Source organism: Macaca mulatta, chromosome 20, assembly GCF_049350105.2.
Source record: "Macaca mulatta isolate MMU2019108-1 chromosome 20, T2T-MMU8v2.0, whole genome shotgun sequence".
Classification (NCBI taxonomy): domain Eukaryota; kingdom Metazoa; phylum Chordata; class Mammalia; order Primates; family Cercopithecidae; genus Macaca; species Macaca mulatta.
Window position 1 is genome coordinate 66,383,722 of NC_133425.1, and position 18,233 is coordinate 66,401,954.

The following is an 18,233-nucleotide window of genomic DNA, read 5'->3' on the forward strand; positions in this document are numbered from 1 at the left end:
AGTAGTTACCCCAGGTTAAACCCCCTTCCCTAGGGGACAGCCTGCATTTCAGCTTGAGAGCTCCCCTCTCAGTTGAGGCCTTAGTTTTGTCTGTACCATATTTCAACTTCTTCTGCTACCCAATCCTGCTCCCTTTACCCCAGCCCAGGGAGTGTCGATGAACTTGGCTCTCTGCTAGCCAATAATTACTCCTTGAGTTCACTGTGTGTCCACAATGATTGCTAAATTCCATAAAAATGCTCTTTCTTTAAAAAGATGCTATTGCTATCACTTTTCCATAAAGAAATTCCTTCTTCAACACTTCAGGGTCCAAGGTTCCAGGTCTTTTGAAAAATGATTATTTTGACATTTTTCATTGATATGTGTAAACATATAATAAATAGTGCAGGTCTTGAGTGTACAGCTTACAGGTTAATTTTTACATATACACATATGTGCACATTCACGGAACCAACCCATACCAAGATGTCAAACATGTCCATCATTCCAGAAAGCTCCCTCGTGTCCCCCAATGTTTCCCTGCCAAAATCCAATACCATTCTAACCTCTATCCATGTGAATTACTTTGGAGCGATTATTTTGCATATTTTAAGTTTCCATCTTTCATCTATGGTCTTCAAAATTTGGTGAGTGTTAATGGGGGAAGTCACCATTTCTGTTATGCTTTTACAAGGAGATAAAAACATTTAGAAGGCAGCATGCCTAAGAAAGGAACTCACAACTCAATATTTACATGAAGCACCAAAAAATATAAGCAATGGCCATTGTTAATATTGCACAGATGTATTATTTTACAGGCATTTATAGTTTGCAGAGAAGTGGCTGTAAAATGCTGCACCACCAAGTTGTCAAATTATTTACAACTTAGGTTGAAAGAGTGATTAGGCTGGGATTTTGAAGTTGAATTAGGATAAGCAATTTAAGCTCTGGATCTATTCAACTTTTTGTTTTCTAAAAGAGTGATAACATATTACAAGGCATCACCTTGTAATCCTTATAATCCTTTCTCCTTTCCCCAGCACCACTGAAGGTCTCCACCTTTTTCTACCCATATCTTTGGGAGTGTTTCAACCTTTGGTCCCATTCCTTCTTCTGGTATTGCCAGGATTCCCAGGGAGTTTCCAGTTCTTTTTTCTTTTCTCTTTTTTAAGACAGGGACTTGCTCTGTTGCCCAGGCTGTAGTGCAGTGGCATCAACATGGTCCACAACAGCCTTGACCCCTTGGGCTCAAGTGATCCTACTGCCTCAGCCTCCTGAGTGGCTGGGACTACAGGCATATGCTTCTACACCCGTCTAATTTTTTTTAAATTTTTTGTAGAGATTGGGTCTCACTTTGTTGCCCAGGCTGGTCTCAAACTCCTGGGCTCAAGCAGTCCTCTTGCCTCATCCTCCCAAAGTGCTGGATTACATGCATGAGCCACTGCACCTGATCTCAAGTAGCATTTCATGAGATCCACAACTGAGTCTTTCTCCAGGAGGAAGAGAAAATCAAGCTATTGTGTAATCTTTGGTGGTTGCAGTGATTTTGTCGTACAGTTTTTGAGTGGCTGAGGACTGGTTAAAGCTGGAAGCAAATTTATATTTGGCTCCTTGTCCATACGCTTGCCAGTTGGAGATGATGGAATAGCCTCCAGGGACCCCCGAATTAGTCAGGTCCTGGCCAGGAAGACAGAACCTATGTATAACACTTTCCATAGGAAAGTTAATATGGAGTCTAGTTTAAAAGGGTTAAGCACTGGATGGGCATGGTGTGTTGTGGCGGGGGAGGAGACACTGGAGAGACTAGTAATGGCAGGAAGCTGACCACCCTCAGCCTGAAGGAACAAAAGGAGGAGATGGTAGGACACAGCCCAGAAACCAGGGCTACCTGTTGGAAAGTGGAATCACAAGAAGGCTATCTGACAAAGCTGGGGTCATGGAGGAGAAGCAGCAACTTCTGGTGAGGTCACCCAAGGCAGAGGGAGGAGGAGAGGGGAAGCCTCCTACCTGACTCCTCCCTCACTCTCACCCTCCAGACTCCTCCCAGTGCCTCCCATTTGGCAAATCCCAAGCAGAAGTCATTTGGCAAGAGAACTTTCGGGAAACATAGTTTGCACAGGGAAGCCCCACCCCACAGAATATGGAGGACAACAGAAGACTAGGGAGGGTTGAATCTGAGAGCAGAGAGTCCAACCACCAACCAACTTCCTTTCCCATCCTTCGTTAATCGGTGAAGAGCAAACCTTCCCACCACTTTGGTACAGAGCTAATTTTTAAAAATGTGTTTCTTTTTTGTTTGTTTGTTTGAGATGGAGTCTCGCTCTGTTGCCCAGGCTGGAGTGCGGTGGCATGATCTTGGCTCACTGCAAGCTCCGCCTCCCCAGTTCAAGTGATTCTCCTGCCTCCTCCTCCCGAGTAGCTGGGATTACAGGCACGTACCACCAGACCTGGCTAAATCTTTTTTTGTATTTTTTCTAGAGATGGGGTTTCACCATATTGGCCAAGCTGGTCTCAAACTCCTGACCTCAAGTGATCTGCCTGCCTCGGCCTCCCCAAGTGCTGGGATTACAGACGTGAGCCACCGTGCCGGCCAAGATGTGTTTCTAAGAAAAGCAAAAGGCCAAGCATTGGGCGCGTCTTTGTTTTCAGGGCCTAGGGGCTTCCAACTAGAGTCTGTGCTAAGGGGCTCTGTCTCTTGCTCCTTGGGAGTTTATGGATGCAGTGCCTTACTTTAGGATTTATAGGCTATCTCAGTTTCATAAATCAGCCATGTGTGCTCCGTGTGTGCGAGTCTGCAAATTCTAAACTAATATGTCGCTCTCTTTCTGTCTAGCATCATATTTATGTTAAGGCTCCATAAATCGTGCTCTACGTTTCTGCAGCACGACCGTGATGAAAGTGATGTAACCCACAATAGGAAAGAATGGAAATTAAAATGCAAGAAAACAAAATGAAATAAAAATTCACGTGAACTGCAATTTAAAGCTGTTTATTTCAGAAATGTGCACTGATGAGGGGAAGGATATCAAGTGTTCTGTCTGCATTTAGCTGCTTGGCCACTAAGCCATTCGGTCCATCTTTGCCATGCCAAATGGGCCTCTTGTCAAGGTCCTAAGATTTGTTTCTGGGTCAGAGGTGATGGTGGTAAGCTTCTGAGCCTTAACGTCTTTTCAGGGGCAGTATTTCCAGAGGGATGTTAGGGATCAGTGTGTTGAGGTGAGATTGTGAGGGCAAAACTGCCTTTTTCAAGGGCCAGATCTCCAGCCAGCAGGTGAAGGCAGAAGCGATACCTGAGGAAACACTTTCTCAGGTTTGAGCCTGGAATTTTGCTATTTCCTGGCTGGCTTAGCAGACCAGAACAAGGAGGATTTCAGCTGTTCCATTTTAGCCAAAGCATTTTTTTTTCAGACGGATTTTAGTGTATTTCATGTGCACCAATTTCTTTCCTTTGCATCCAACTCCTAGACAGCTTGACTGGATCAGAGCTAAAGAACAACCCTGCTAAGGAGTTCACTTGACTGGCAGAGGGCATGATTTACAATGGAATTCACCTCCGATACAGAGCATCTTCCATTTCTTTAGGGTTATTCGCTTTTCAAATTGTTTATTACATTTGAAAACTGACTGAAACATCAGGTTATGCATTAGATCAGGGAATAAAAGGTAATATTTTAACATGCTAAAGGAATTCTGCCAGCTAGTCATAAGTATCAATCCATCACAATTATTAGAAACAATGTACTCTGCAGTAGTAAAGAGATACAGCCAATATGCAGACACACACTAAATAAATCCCCTGTTATGCTGTTTCCTCCCCTGCCCAGGCAAAAGTAGGAACTATTGATACAAAAGAGAAACAAGGCGAGTGGAACTCAACACCACTCATTTTTTTCTTTCTGGTTTCAATCATTCCTGTAAGAAAGACTCTGAGTGGAATTTGTATCAGCGCCCCAGCTTCCCTCTTAAGATGGTAGTTTTGCTGGGCACAGTGGCTCACACCTGTAATCCCGCACTTTGGCAGGCCAAGGTGGGCAGATCACCTGAGGTTGGGAGTTCAAAACCAGCCTGACCAACATGGAAAAACCCCGTCTCTACTAAAAAAAAAAAAAAAAAAAAAAAAAAAATTAGCTGGGTGTGGTGGTGCGTGCCTGTAATCCCAGCCACTCAGGAGGCTGAAGCAGGAGAATTGCTTGAACCCGTGGGTAGAGGTTGCGGTGAGCTGAGATCGCGCCATTACACTCCAACTTTGGCAACAAGAGCAAAAAATTCTGTCAAAAAAAAAAAAAAAAACCCAAAAACATAGTTTGTCCCTGGGTTGGGGAGTTTTAATATACACAGAACAAGATTATAATACTAATGATTATGTCTGTGCATCAACAAGGAAAGAAGGCCAATGGGGAGGAAGAAACAAGGGGGTAAATGGAAGAGGCAAATTGATTCAACCTAGAAAATAGACTTCGCCTGAGTGTTTATGCACAAATGGATGCCCACTTTTGTTTCCACTCGCTTTCCTTTCTTTTCCAGCCCGATCTTCATTAGCAGAGAGAATGCTGGAGGCCGCCCCCTCTTTCGTGCAGTCATTTGCTTTACGTAAACCAGCTAGCAAACCGCTCCGTCCGTATTGATGTAGACATTACCACAAATCGCCACTTAGGGACCTGAACGAATTGACTAACTGGTTTCAGATCCAATACACATAACTTGATCAGACACAAAGTTTAAGTACACTTGCAGTCGTGCCAACTGCACCTACCGGGAAGCGACTCTTTGGCTGCCAGCTTCAAGAGGCCCTGAGGGAGACCCGGGAGGAAGGCATGCAGACCTAGGCAGGGCCAGTCTGGAGGCTTCAAGGAGAAGGTGGAAAGAAATAAGCCACTCTGGGCAGGAAGCGAGGCCATTTCAAAAGCCACATGGCTGCTTCAGTCTAGGGTGCACTTGATACAACTTTTAATTTGGCTTTTTATCATGCATTCTAGCAGCTGTGAGGTCTGGGGACAGAGTGTCAGATGACATGGGAGGTGGGGAACTCAGATCCAAAAAACCTTGGCTGGCTGAGGGTCAACCGTGTGTGCATGTGTCCACCCATGAGCCTGCCACACCCAGGAACAATGGCTTTTGAGTTCACCATCTTCTCAACAGCTAGGAAATTACCTGAGTAGATCCAGGGAAGACCTTGGAAGGAATGAACAGGTTGACTCTAGCAGCTCAGGACTGCTCTGCTATGTGACTGGACCCGAGCACCATGCAAGCCTGTCCTTCCTAGGTGCAGTGGGCCAGCCTGGCCCTGCCCGTACTGGAGGCAGCCGTTCACTTCAGACCTAATCCAGCTATTACTGAGTTGACTTCACCTCACTCCTTTGGGTTATAAATGTTTGTCTTCCTCCAGTCAGCTTGGGGATAGAAATGCTGTCTTTGTGTGACATGAAGCTTTCCTTCAGTGTATGATGTGATAGAACTTACAAGCCTGGATGTATCACCTCTGGGCTGAAACAGGTAAAAGTCAGGTCCTTTTCCATCTCTCTGCCCCTGACAAAATAACAGCCAAGGCCATATTCCAGATGACTCAGCTTCAAGAGGAAAGAGGACTTCCTAAACCATGTCAGCCGTTGTGTGGATGTGATATGTCAAGCCACTGAGATTCAGGGGTTTATTTGTTACCACAGCAGAGCTTAACTTTATCCTGACTAATAGAAATCTCGTTAGTGTAAAAAGCAGGGTGAGCAAGAATATTTTGATGACATTTTGTCAAAGGTATATCCACTTTATAGGAACATGACAACCGTATATAAAAACTGCACCCAACAGAGTAACGAGATAAATATTAGTCACAGGAGAAATCTGACATTATATTATATATTCGTTCAAAGAAATACCAGTTAGCTGTCACCTCTGCAGTTTCTTAGTTTTCACTGGAGAGGTGGTGTTTTATTTTATTTATTTTTTGTGAGACAGGGTCTCATTTCTGTTGTCCAGGCTGGGATGCAATGGCACCATCAGGGCTCACTGCAGCCTCGACCTCCCGGTTCAAGTGATCCTCCCACCTCAACCTCCTGAGTAGATGGGACTATATAGCACGTGCCACCATGCTTGGCTAATTTTTGTATATTTTGTAGAGATGGGGTTTTTCCGTATTTCCCAGGCTGGTCTCAAACTCCTGGGCTCGAGCTATCTGCCTGCTTCAACCTCCCAGAGTGCTGGGATTATAAGCATGAGCCACTGCGTCCGACCTATTTTATTGTTTTAACACAAAGGGATTTGTTAAATGGTGTTGTGTCAGTGCAAGGCGGAGTTATGTAACATAGCAATTCAATTTTTATTTCAGACATATCAGGTCCACCTTGAAACTAATTTCCACATTGGTTAAACCAAAATAAAATTTTCAGTAGCGTGAACAGTAAGAGAATATTTTTATGCCATTAAAAAGGTTTCAATGGGAATTGGGCAAAAATTTACAAACCTGCCTTGGAAACATTATGGAAAGCTTCCCATCTTTGGGAATATGTTAGTGGAAATACTGGAGTTAGTGTGACCATCCTTGAACTGGGTATCTCAATAGATGTAGCAGCTGATGTGATTCCTCCATTCTGAGCTGCAGCGGAATTCTTGATAAAACTGTCAATGTGTCTACTCATAGTATTTCCATTAAGTTAACTTTAAGGCGTGAAATGTAAAGGTTTTAAGATACTCTTCCACAAGTATTTGAATCGCTGCAATGGAATTTTGTAGAAATTGGTTGTACAACAGAAATTTGTAACAATTATATAAATGGCACATCTCATGTTTTTCCACTTGATATGATGTTTTTCATATTTATATAGCATGAATGGAGACACTGTTATCATTTTGTGATTTTATTGAAGTGCAGTTCAGACAAATTTTGACATTGTAGAACACAAGATTTCAGTGACTAATCTCCACTCTTGAAAGAATGCTAATGTTGTTACAATTACTATGAGCTTTGTTTTATTCAGTCAGAAAAAAAAAAACCTATCACAGAAAAATCGTTTTAAGTGTTCTGAGTCAGAATTTTGTTTCTTTTTATAAAGTGATGTTACTGGGGTTTTTTTTTCCTACCTAATTCTACTCTTTAAAAAAAGTAAGGAGAGATTATTTTGAAATAAATTATTTGTGAATATTTTTTCTTAGAACTGAATTTAAGAAAAAAGATTTCAAAGATAATGCTGCTTAAAGTAAGCAAGTTACAGGGGGAAAAAATTGCTAGCATTGGTATTTGTTGCAATTTGGATCTAATGCGTCAGGTAACAAGGGTGTATGATGTTAATTGCTGAATTATTCCAGACCTTTGAAAGGCAAATCTTAGTGCTTCTATGAATTATGCTGGATTCAGCTGGAAAAAGCCCTAAATGGAGTGATCTAGAGAAGCAATGGAATCATTTCTACGTTGCTCATCTCACTTTGTCATGAAATGATCTTTTTAATGAACTTTCAGTTCTTAAATCATATCTTAATGAGAACTTGCTAGTCAGATGGGATAAAAATAAAGATCCAATACAGTTGAATGTGCATCAAGATTTTCATCAGGAATGCATTAGAATGCCAAACATAAGGGAGGTATAGAATTATCTTGTCTCCCTCCCAGATTCAAATGCTGGGATCAAGAGGGCATTTTCCCTAATTAATATATTTTAGGTATCACAGAAGTTACTGATGATGTTCAGATGATGAAATTTTTCTTGATAATCCATATGAATTGCTCAGAAAATCTGGAGTTCTAAATAGCTGTCGAAAATAATCATACAACTCTTAGAGTTTGCTATGCATCTGATACTATGCTAAACACTTCGTATAATTTCATTTAATCTTCACAACAGCCATATGAGATAGAAACTATTATTAGTTCCATTTTACAGATAAAGAAAACTAAGGTTAAATAAATTGCAAGGGTCATTAAATAGTGGGTGATTAAGCTGGCATTTGGTTCTTTCTAGAACAAATGCTCTTAATCTCCAGTCTGTCTTGACATCGTAACAACTGGGTATATATTGGACATCAACTTCAATAGCAATGGGGTGATGAAAATAGAACAGTAATGTCTGGGGTGACAGACAACTTTTGCTGGATTTTGTACATCTTGTCCTACAGCTTTATTTTCCAGGGATCCTATGGCTTCCTAAGTCGCAGACAACTACCTGGAATAGGGGAAACTTGATAAGTGAAGCTTTTCCCAGTGGAATCAAAACATCACCCCCATCCCCAATGTTTCTTTGCCCAGGATCCCAGGAGGCAGCCATTGAGATTTGCTAGTTGTTTCCATCCATGTCAATATCAACACTTATTTTCATACCCCTGTGGTTCCTCCAGATGGGCTGACAGTGCCATGGCCTGCCACTGGGCCATGAGGTCCCTGCTGATGTGAGCTCTGCTATTCTTTCCATCACTCTGGCCTCCCCTTACCCCCACCCCACCCCGTGCAGGCCCATGTTGCTCTTTTCATCACACTATAGTAGGCTGTCCCTCCTTCCTTTGCCACCCGTATGGCTGCTGCCCTCAACCTGCCATGGTAGTGCAGCACTTCTGATCAGCCAGCCTTAAAAGATGGCGCAATTCCTTTAGCTTTCTTCAGTGTTTGCAGCTCTTACATTAGTTCCCAAAGGAGCAAATTTGTTCTCTCAAATTCTTCTAGGCTCCTTTCGTGAGGACCTTGTACCAGTTATTTATTGCCAAGTGAATAAATCACCCCCCAAATTAGAAGCTTAAAACAAAAGTGATACAGTTGCTCACTACTCTGCAGGTAGACCATTTGTGCTAGACATAGTTGGGTGGGTGCATTTCTGTTCCACATCATGTTGGCTGGGCTTGCTTAGAGGTCTGGGACCTCTCTTTCCATGTGGGTTCTCATCTACAAACAGGCTAGCCTCAGCTTTTTGCATATGGTACTAGAATGAGTCCCAGCAAAGAGCCAGAGAAGACAAACTCCTATGAATGAGCACTTTTCAAAGTTCTGTTTGCATCACATTTGCTAAAGTCCCATCAACCAAAACAACTCACAAAGCCAAGCCCTGAGTTAGTGCTGGAGGAGGCTAAGAAATCACATGAGCTGGGCACAGTGGCTCACGCCTGTAATTCCATCACTTTGGGAGGCTAAGGTGGGTATCACTTGAGCCCAGGAGTTCAAGACTAGCCTGGGCAACATAGTGAGAACCTGTGTCTGCAAAATAATAAAACATTAGCTGGGCATGGTGGCATGTGCCTGTGGTCCCAGCTACTCAGGAGGCTGAGGTGGAAAGATCACTTGAGCCCAGCCCAGGACATTGAGGCTGCAATGAGCCATAATCATGCTGGCACTCCAGCCTGGGCAACAGAGCAAGACCCTGTCTACAAAAATAAAAATAAAAAAAATAAAAAATAAAAAAAAGAATCACATAGATACAGAAAGATGTGATTTATTGGACCTTTGCTATAACAGATCTTAATAAGAGTCCTCCTGGGATGGGTTCAGAAGACATTTGAGTGGTACAGCGCCACACCCCAGCTGTCCACCATTAACTGAACTGTTTCATTTGTTATTAAAGTCTCTCACCCATGTGGTCCCTATCCAAACTGATTTTTTTACAAACCTCCACTCAGGAATCCTCTGATCTAGCACTGCCCCTATTGATGGTCTTTTGCCATTTCCTCCAGGTCAAAAACCCTTGCTTTTTTCTAAATAGCAAGCTATTTCAGCATAAGGAACAATATTCTTCTACCTAACTCCAGTCTCTCATACCATTTTCCCTCATTTTAGTTCTGTTATTGCTGTCCATTTATAAGTCTTATTTTTCCAAGCAGGTTTTATGCCATAACACATATATACCTAAGATATAAATACCCAGTAACCCAAATTGCCTTGGCCTTACAATGGAAAGAATTTGTCTCAGTGTTACCTGTGAATTTCTTGTAAGAGTTGAAGTGGTCTTGCTCCAGGTTCTGGGTAAAGCCTGAGATCCTGAAGTGCAGAGTGGACCACAGCACATTGAACGATGGATTCTTTCTTAGCAACATTTGCAGATGAAAGCAAACTTCATTCCTGAAGAGAAAAAGAAAATGAGTAAGAGAGACCCTAGATTTAGCAGGAAACCAGGAAAGTCCTGGGCTAGAATAAAAACTGCATCACACCTGTAATCCCAGCACTATCCAGTTAATTTTGGTGTTTGGAATCCTTGCAGGTCTATCTTTATGTGGGGGACCCTCTGGGATTCTGGAATTGATAGGTATTCCTCAAAGGCAGAATTCCTCAATGCAAAAGCCAAGTGTTAGAGACGCGTTATCAAGTGATACTGTTACTGGTGGAGGGTGTCCAGGTTCTTGGCATCTTGAACAAAGAATTGAACAAAACACACAAACAAAGCAAGGAAAGAATGAAGCAACAAAGCAGAGATGTATGGAAAATGAAAGTACACTCCACAGGGTGGGAGTGGGCCGAGCACAGGGGCTCAAGAGCCCCGTTACAGAATGTTCTGGGGTTTCAATACCTTCTAGAGGTTTCCATTGGTTACTTGGTGCATGTCCTAGGTAAATGAAGAGGATGAAGTAAAGTTACAAAGTCATTCACTCCATGTATGCCCTATGTAAATGGAGAGGGTATGTCCTGTCACAGCTGAATCAAATCCATTTGATTTAGTTCTAGGATGTCAGCATGAATCAGCCTTACGTTCCCTGCCTTCAGACCCTATTCTCCTGCCTCAACCCTTTAGGCCCGCAATTAAGCTTTTGAATAATCAGATGTCATTCACTCAACATGTTTATGGCTCAACTGCTATGTGCCAGGCACTGGGCTAGGAACTTGGGACACATTGATGAATGAGAGAGGTGGTGCCTGCTCTCCTGTTGCTCACAGCCTTGGAAAAGTGATTAGACAGAAAACTGTGTCATAAGTTCTGGCACTAGGCGCTTGAGAGCAGATGGTAGGAGGGGATTTCACCCAGACTTAGGAAGTCAGATAGGGCTGGAAGGCTGCCTGGCGGAAGCAGTATCTAAGCAGTGACCTGAGGAAAAGGATGAGGATGAGCCAGCCCGAGGGATGTGTGCATACCTGTGTCACTTGGTAGGGCGGTACACAGGGACATCCAGTGGGCGGAGGGAGTAGCTTGTGTGAAAATAAGAGATAAGAAAAAGCATATTGGGTTCAACACACAGAAAGACACTTAGTGTGGCTGGAACTCTGAGAAGGGAAGAGAGAGAAGTTCAGCAGGATACTGGACACTGCAGCCCTTATCAGCATGTCAACGGGTGGACCTAGAAAAAAACCTAAACACAGTCCCAACATGGTAGAGTATTTTCATCAAAGAAGATTTTTTTCTTAAGAAAAAAATCATTGTAAATGCTAGAAAGTTTTTTTTTCTGCCTCACTCTCAAGTTTACCTTCAAAGAGACTTGAAACCTGAACTGTATCTAAACAACTGAATGTTCTTCATTTAAAACCAGCAAGGAACGGGGGCCAGTAATTCACTTGTCTACCAAAATGGCATTTGGACATTACACAAAGGAAAGAAAGCAGTATCATGGTTGGCTATTTTCCTACTCACTCCATTCCTGAGGTCACCCATTGGTCCCTTCTGCACTGACATTGTGCAAGTGAGTTGTCATTTCCTCTTACTCATTTTTCAACCCTCTATTTGACTTTGCTATGACCTGATCTATTTTCAGTCCTCCTCCTATTTTTGTTAATTTCCCAAATGCATGCAACTAGCCATTAGTTCTTTCTTTACCCTTTGGAGGACAAAATTGGCGGGATCCTTTTATAGTCATGTCTCTGAGGACATTTCAAAGCTTATGAAAATTCCATTTTTTTTTTCCTTATGGGAAATGCTGTCTGGTTCTAAAGGCAAGTATGTGGCAGTATCCTTCCAGTTATCTAAGCAGAAGGTTTCTATTCCTTTCTGTGTTTTAACATTGTACATTTTTATGAAATACTACGTAAAAATAAAATGCGAACCAATGCATGAGATGTTCCTATGTAACTGGAGGAACATAGAAGAAAGACATCGTTATTTCCAGAAAGCCCTTCCTCATTGAAGGTGTTCCTCTGGCCGAACCAACAGATGCTAAAACACCGGAAATTGGAAGTTGTTTTAAAGGAGAGAAAACGCTTTGGGAAGTATTTGTCCTTTGCTCCTCATGTGGGTCTGCATTGTAGCTTTGGCATCACAGTTCTCTGCCACCCTGGTGATACCGTGCCTCTCATCTGGGGCAAACTTGGCCCCGAACGGACCATTCCCCCTCATTTACTCATGCCCTACAAAGGGCTGAGCTCATCATGGCGTCATCTGATATTCCGGTGGCCCATCTGGTCACCAGGCACCCAGCTCCCAGGGACATGGAATTAGGCCATCTCAAGGGAATGCCAAGGGCGAGAGTCTGCAAACCTCTTCGGCATGAGTTCGGGGCTTCATGCATCATGACTGGAGGTTTTTCAAGCCCATGTCTGAATTGTTAAGAGATTAGAGTCTCAATCAAGCCAGAACTTTAGACTATTTGGGAGTGAGGTGGAGGATGAAGCCCAGCTATGCTCCAGGAAGAGATGTTCTCTGCACCCTTACAATACGGAGAGGATGTTTCATGGAAAGAGCGTTTTCTTTGGGACATCGGTTTTTAGGCTTCTCTCTTCACCCAGGACTCTGGGCGGGAAGTATTTACTGCTGCACAACCGCGCCTTTCCTACCTGCAGCTCGCGGGCTCAGGCAACAGAAAGCGGCTCTTCCCCCTGGACCCTCCTGCAAACTTGACATTCTTGCAATCAAGTCCGTGCACTGTCTAGTGGGGGATTTCAGACTGTTTTCTTATTACTAAATGGAGAGGTATTAACAACACAATGCAGAAATTAAAAAAAAAAATAATAAAGGCAGAGGGTGGGGAATGGGAGGAAGAAAAGAAAAGACAGCCGCCTGCTCTTTTCTTCTTGGTATTATTATTTGTGACAAAGCCCTCGGTCCATTTTTCTTCATAATTTGCAGGACTCCTAATGGGAACAGCACCTCCCAATTACCATGGCTGCCAAAGGCTAATTTGGTTACCCTCCGGATCCACAATAGCGAAACTGTGTCGAGCCTTTGTCGATATTTGCATACTATACATACCAGGAATGTAAAACAGCTGCCTGGCCCCTCGCCACTATCATGGCAATTATGGGTCATTAGCTCCCCCGCCCCCCACTCTCCCTTTTCCTTGTTCTCTTCTTCCAGGGTCTGGTAGGCCCTTGTAGGCAGCTGACGGATTTGCAGAGACAAGAAATGAGAACGCGGAGCTGCGTGGCCTATTTGTTCAGCGTCGAGGCTGACGGAACTGCCATTTGAATTGGCAGAGCACAGCCCCCATGCTTTTATTTCTTGATTACCTCCTTCTCATCTTTTCTTCCAGCCTCTTTGGTCCCCACACTGGCTCTCAGCTCTCTTGAGGAAGCCTCTCTCTCTCTCTCTCTCTCTCTCTCTCTCTGTCTGTCTGTCTCTCTCTCTGTCTCTCTCTCTCTCTCTCAGGCTCTGTGCACGTGTCTATGTGTACGTATTTGTCCTGGCAGCCCGATGGACCTCCGGGCCAGGCGTGTGCTGACACCTGGAGCCGGGGCCCACGTGTTCTCTTCCTCCCGGGTCAGCCTGGGAGAGATCCGGCCTCAGATGTGCACAGCCAGCCCCCAGACCCTAAGCTGATCCACATTCAGAGGAGGGGATGTTTCACTTTCAAGTTTGTTCATTGAATTCTAACCCCATGGAGGGGGAAGAGGGGGCGGAGGAAAAGAAAAGAACAAGAAAGGATTTAGTATGAAGCTCTCTCTCTTTTGCAACGATGTGTTGTGTCTTGCGGTAGTTAATGGGAAGTTATGGTTTTGAATATAATTTTTTCCCTTCAAGCTGCTAATTTTATTGACAATATGGATAGATTGAAAGACCCAAAGCTTTTGTGTTGTTTTGTTAAAGCAAATAAGTGAGGCACAAATGTAAATTACATCTCCAGGTTCACATTAGAGGTTTGCAAATAATACTGAGCTAATGGTTATTGCAAAGGAAAATAGCACTGGGATCAATATTCTATACAGTGGAAGGCGATACCTCTCTCTCTTTTAATCACCTCATTGCAGAAATGGCATTGAAATTTGAAATCTCATTTTCTCCATTTGTACAAATTGAACATAAATCACTATGAGTGAGGGGAGGCGGCAGGCAGCTTCGCTCTTTGCGGGATTGCATTACTAATTAGTGTTGGGCTAAAGCCCTACACAGCCTGGAGAGGCTTCTCGAGACCTCTGGCCAAATGCAAGATGCTTTGGAGAGTCTGGATGTGTGCAGGGAGGGGCCGGGCCCCTCTAGCGGGGAGTGGGTGAGGCTGAGGTCAGCCCTGCAAAAGAAGGGAGATGAAGGGCAGATCCTCACACATGATGCCATTTTCTGGGCTAGGACAGCAGATCTCCACCAATTAATTCTCTTAGATTTCAGTGGAATAAGAATGGATAGGACCTTACTATTCCCAGGAAGGGGCAAGGTAGATGTTGGCTTGCAAAACTTGCCTTTCATCTGTGGCTGCAGGAGTAGGGAGCAGGGAACCAAAGGATGAACAGCCCGGCTTAACACAGGCACTGCTATATCAGCTCCCAAGGCCACCGCCTGTGTCTCAGCACCAGTCTCCACTCCCTTCCCTCTGCCCTTCCCTTTCCTTCATTTTTCCACTCGTATACACTTGCACTGAGTGGCTCTCATGGCTCTAAGCTGGGTGATAGATATTATTTACAAAGGATATTCAGAGATGTCAAAGGGCCTCTGATATGTACCCACTTCAGTTCCATTTTCTCAAGTTGCTCAAATGTTACTTACACTGGACTTGATTTATTGGCTATGGGGTCATCATGACAACAGGACTCAAGACCTTTCTCACCCTCCCTAGGCTGACATAACCCATGACCGTGCATTTCTGGGCTGGGCAGATATGGGAGAGTATGCCGTATTTTAAACAAAAGGGTGAGGAAATTGACATCTAAACTGTGGTAGGCAACCTGGGCACATTGATTCATGCCTGTAATCCCAGGACTTCGAGAGGCAGAGGTGGGAGGATCACTTGAGGCCAAGAGTTTGAGACCAGCTTGGGCAGCATAGCGAGACCCTATCTCTAAAAAAAAAAAAAAAAAAAAAAAAAAAATTACCTGGGCATGGTGGCATGCACCTGTGGTCCCAGCTACTCTGGAGTTTGAGGTGGGAGGATCGCTTGAGACCAGGAGTTTGAGACTGCAGTAAGCCGTGATCATAGCGCTGCACTCCACCCTGAGCAATAGAGTGAGACCCTGTCTCTTTAATTAATTAATTAAAACGTAATGCTAAAATTTGGTAAGGGGAGAGGAGAGGATAGGAAAGCAATGTGTCAACTCGGCTGGCAGAACTTCTGGATTTAGGACTTTGTTCTTTTTTTTTTTTTTTTTTTTTTGAGGTGGAGTCTCACTCTGTTGCCCAGGCTGGAGTGCAGTGGCATGATCTCAGCTCACTGCAACCTCCACCTCCCAGGTTCAAGCGATTCTCCTGCCTCAGCCTCCCGAGTAGCTGGGATTATAGGTGCGCACCACCACGCCTAGCTAATTTTTGTATTTTTAGTAGTCGGGATTTCTCTGTGTTGGCCAGGCAGGTCCCAAAGTTCTGACCTCAGGTGATCCACCCGCCTCAGCCTCCCAAACTGCTGGGATTACAGGCCTGAGCCACTGCACCCAGCTCCGGATTTAGGACTTTGCTCTTCAAGAGTTGGGAAGACAGCACAGGGAAGAGTAGCCGAGACCGAATCCTTAATATGTCTGTGCAGTGGCCACTTACCCTTTCCCTTGAAGTAAATAACATTCAGTTGGGTGATTAATGGAGGATGTTTAGTTCATTAAACTTGATACCCTGAGGGCAGGATTAACTGGAAAAATATGTATATATTTATATGTGAGGCTGCTCCCATAACGGCCCATGTGTATAGATGAGCCAAAAATGGAACAAGCTAGTGTCCGGTAATGTGGGCCTCAGCAACAGCCACTGACACTCGCATCCCCCCATGGCGTTTAGGGGTCCCGGTAAGATTGGAGGCAGACGCCTCTCCGCTGCGGCCGGAGTGGCCGTTGAGAAGGCCACCGTGCATGCTGCTGCACGGAAACAGGACGGTCAGGCAGTTGCAAAGCCAACAGCACCGCGGACATTCCGGGCACATTCTGCCCTCCATTGCCTGTCACTCCATCCCCGCACTGTGGGGGAAAGGCAGAGTGACTCCTGGAGACTTACCACCCAGGGAACTTTCCGTCCTTTGCCTCATCCTCAGCAGTGGCAGGAGGAGTTAAAAATAGGGGAGGTGAGGGGGAAAACTGGAAACAAGGTTCATTACCTAAGGTTCCTCTCATCCATTTCAATAGATGAAAGCAAAGAAAATAAAGCAAAACCCATCCAAACAGTAAGCAGGTGGTGGCCGCTAATAGAGAAGAAATAAAAACCTTTTAGAAATCAGAGCCGACTACCAAACACACTGACAAAGTGGAATGAAAGTTCTGAACAATCAGTTCAAAGAAAAGGGTGTTTGAAATAAACCCTTAAAAACATTTCAAATGCTGAAGGAAAAAAAAAAATAGCTGCTTTAGATATTTGAAGCCAGGATGATTTAATCCGGAGAGGGGACTTTTTGGATATTACTGGAGGAAAAAAGAAAAAAAAGGAAAGAGATTGAGAGAATGAACTGAGGAGTCCTTGAAAGTAGTGAGGTTCAGAGAACAAAACCCACATCGGGTCCCCACGACTGCCAATCACAGCAGGTTCACCACCAACTCCTGGGTTGACCCGGGGCTTTTAACCTCCCCATGCCTCCATTTGCCTAGCCATAAACGGGGGTTACTAATAGGCATGTCCTCTCACCCTCCAGGTCCCCAAGGAGGTTTAATAGAATAATGGACCTGATCCTATTGATGGAGAATGTGTAACTGCCGCATTGTGACCCCTACCTTTAGAGGCCAATCAGGTATGCTCCTCCCAGAGCCTTTCCAGGACCCTCCCCTATTTGGTGAGTTTCAACATTCATTCAATCATTTCCCATTACGTATGCCTGTGATGTCGCTATATAGCAGGCATGGTGGCACAGGATGATAGAATGAGGAAGAAAGAGCACACGGTGCCCTCCCTCAGGCTGATCACAGGTTGAATGGGGCAGGTGTATTAACAGGTGATCATATAACAGGGTGCAGGAGCATGCCTGGGATGTTTCAGGAGTGCAGCCCAGAGAGGCTTCCAGGAGGAGGTGATGACTAAGTTTGTTTCTGGCAGAAGGGCAGAAGTAGCTGGATGTCAAGGCTGAGAAAGGTATCTCCAGCCAAGGTAACAGCGTGGATGAAGGATGAGTGTGGAATGAGTTTTGTGACTTGTATGGCAGGGTTTTGGGGTGCAAGGACAGAGTGAAGGCAGAAGAGCCTGGAATGGGAAGCAAGAACTTCAGCCACGTGTAATTGTTTAGTTCAAGAATTGCAGTCGGCTGCTGGGTCTGGAGGTTGGTAATGAATAAATATGGCAGCTCCCCAGTCATTAGCAACTCTTATTTTTCTGAACGACTGTCTTGAACAGGTGGTTTCCATCTTCAAGCTCATGTCATTGGTAAGGAAGGGAGGGTGGATAGGGCAGAACCACTCTGCAGGCTCTAGCACAGTCTTTTACGACAAGGGAGGGGTGAGTCTGGTTTTGTTTTGTTTTGTTTTTTATTTATTTATTTATTTATTTATTTATTTATTTATTTATTTTTGAGATGGAGTCTTGCTCTCTTGCCCAGGCTGGAGTGCAGTGGCATGATCTCAGCTCACTGCAACCTCCGCCTCCCAGGTTCAAGCAATTTCCCTGCTTTAGCCTCCCAAGTAGCTGGGATTACAGGTGTGCACCACCATGCCCGGCTAATTTGTTGTAATTTTAGTAGAGACAGGGTTTCACCATGCTGGTCAGGCTGGTCTAAAACTCCTGACCTCGTGATCCTCCTGCCTTGGCCTCCCAAAGTGCTGGGATTACAGGTATGAGCCACCGCACCCGGCCTGAGTCTGGGTTTTATCTGGGGAGTGGTCTGTGACCTTAATCATGATGGGATTTGCAGTCATCCTGTACCACATCCTATCAGATATTTGCGCCTCACTTATCTGTTTATGCAAGAGCTGGAAGGATGGGCACATAGGAAAACACTTTGAAGAGAAAAGGATAAGAAACTTTGGACATTTGCTCGAGTGAAAACAAAACCCAATACTCTTAATACATAGGGTACCAACAGGTCCCAGTTTACCCCGGGGA

The 18,233-nt window shown here is 44.3% G+C and overlaps 1 protein-coding gene across 1 annotated transcript in view; it reads left to right on the plus strand.

The window, feature by feature from the left end:
- The window catches only part of ZFHX3 (zinc finger homeobox 3), a 1,113,461-nt gene that overhangs the window by 388,374 nt on the left and 706,854 nt on the right, over window positions 1-18,233 (plus strand). The window lies entirely within an intron of this gene.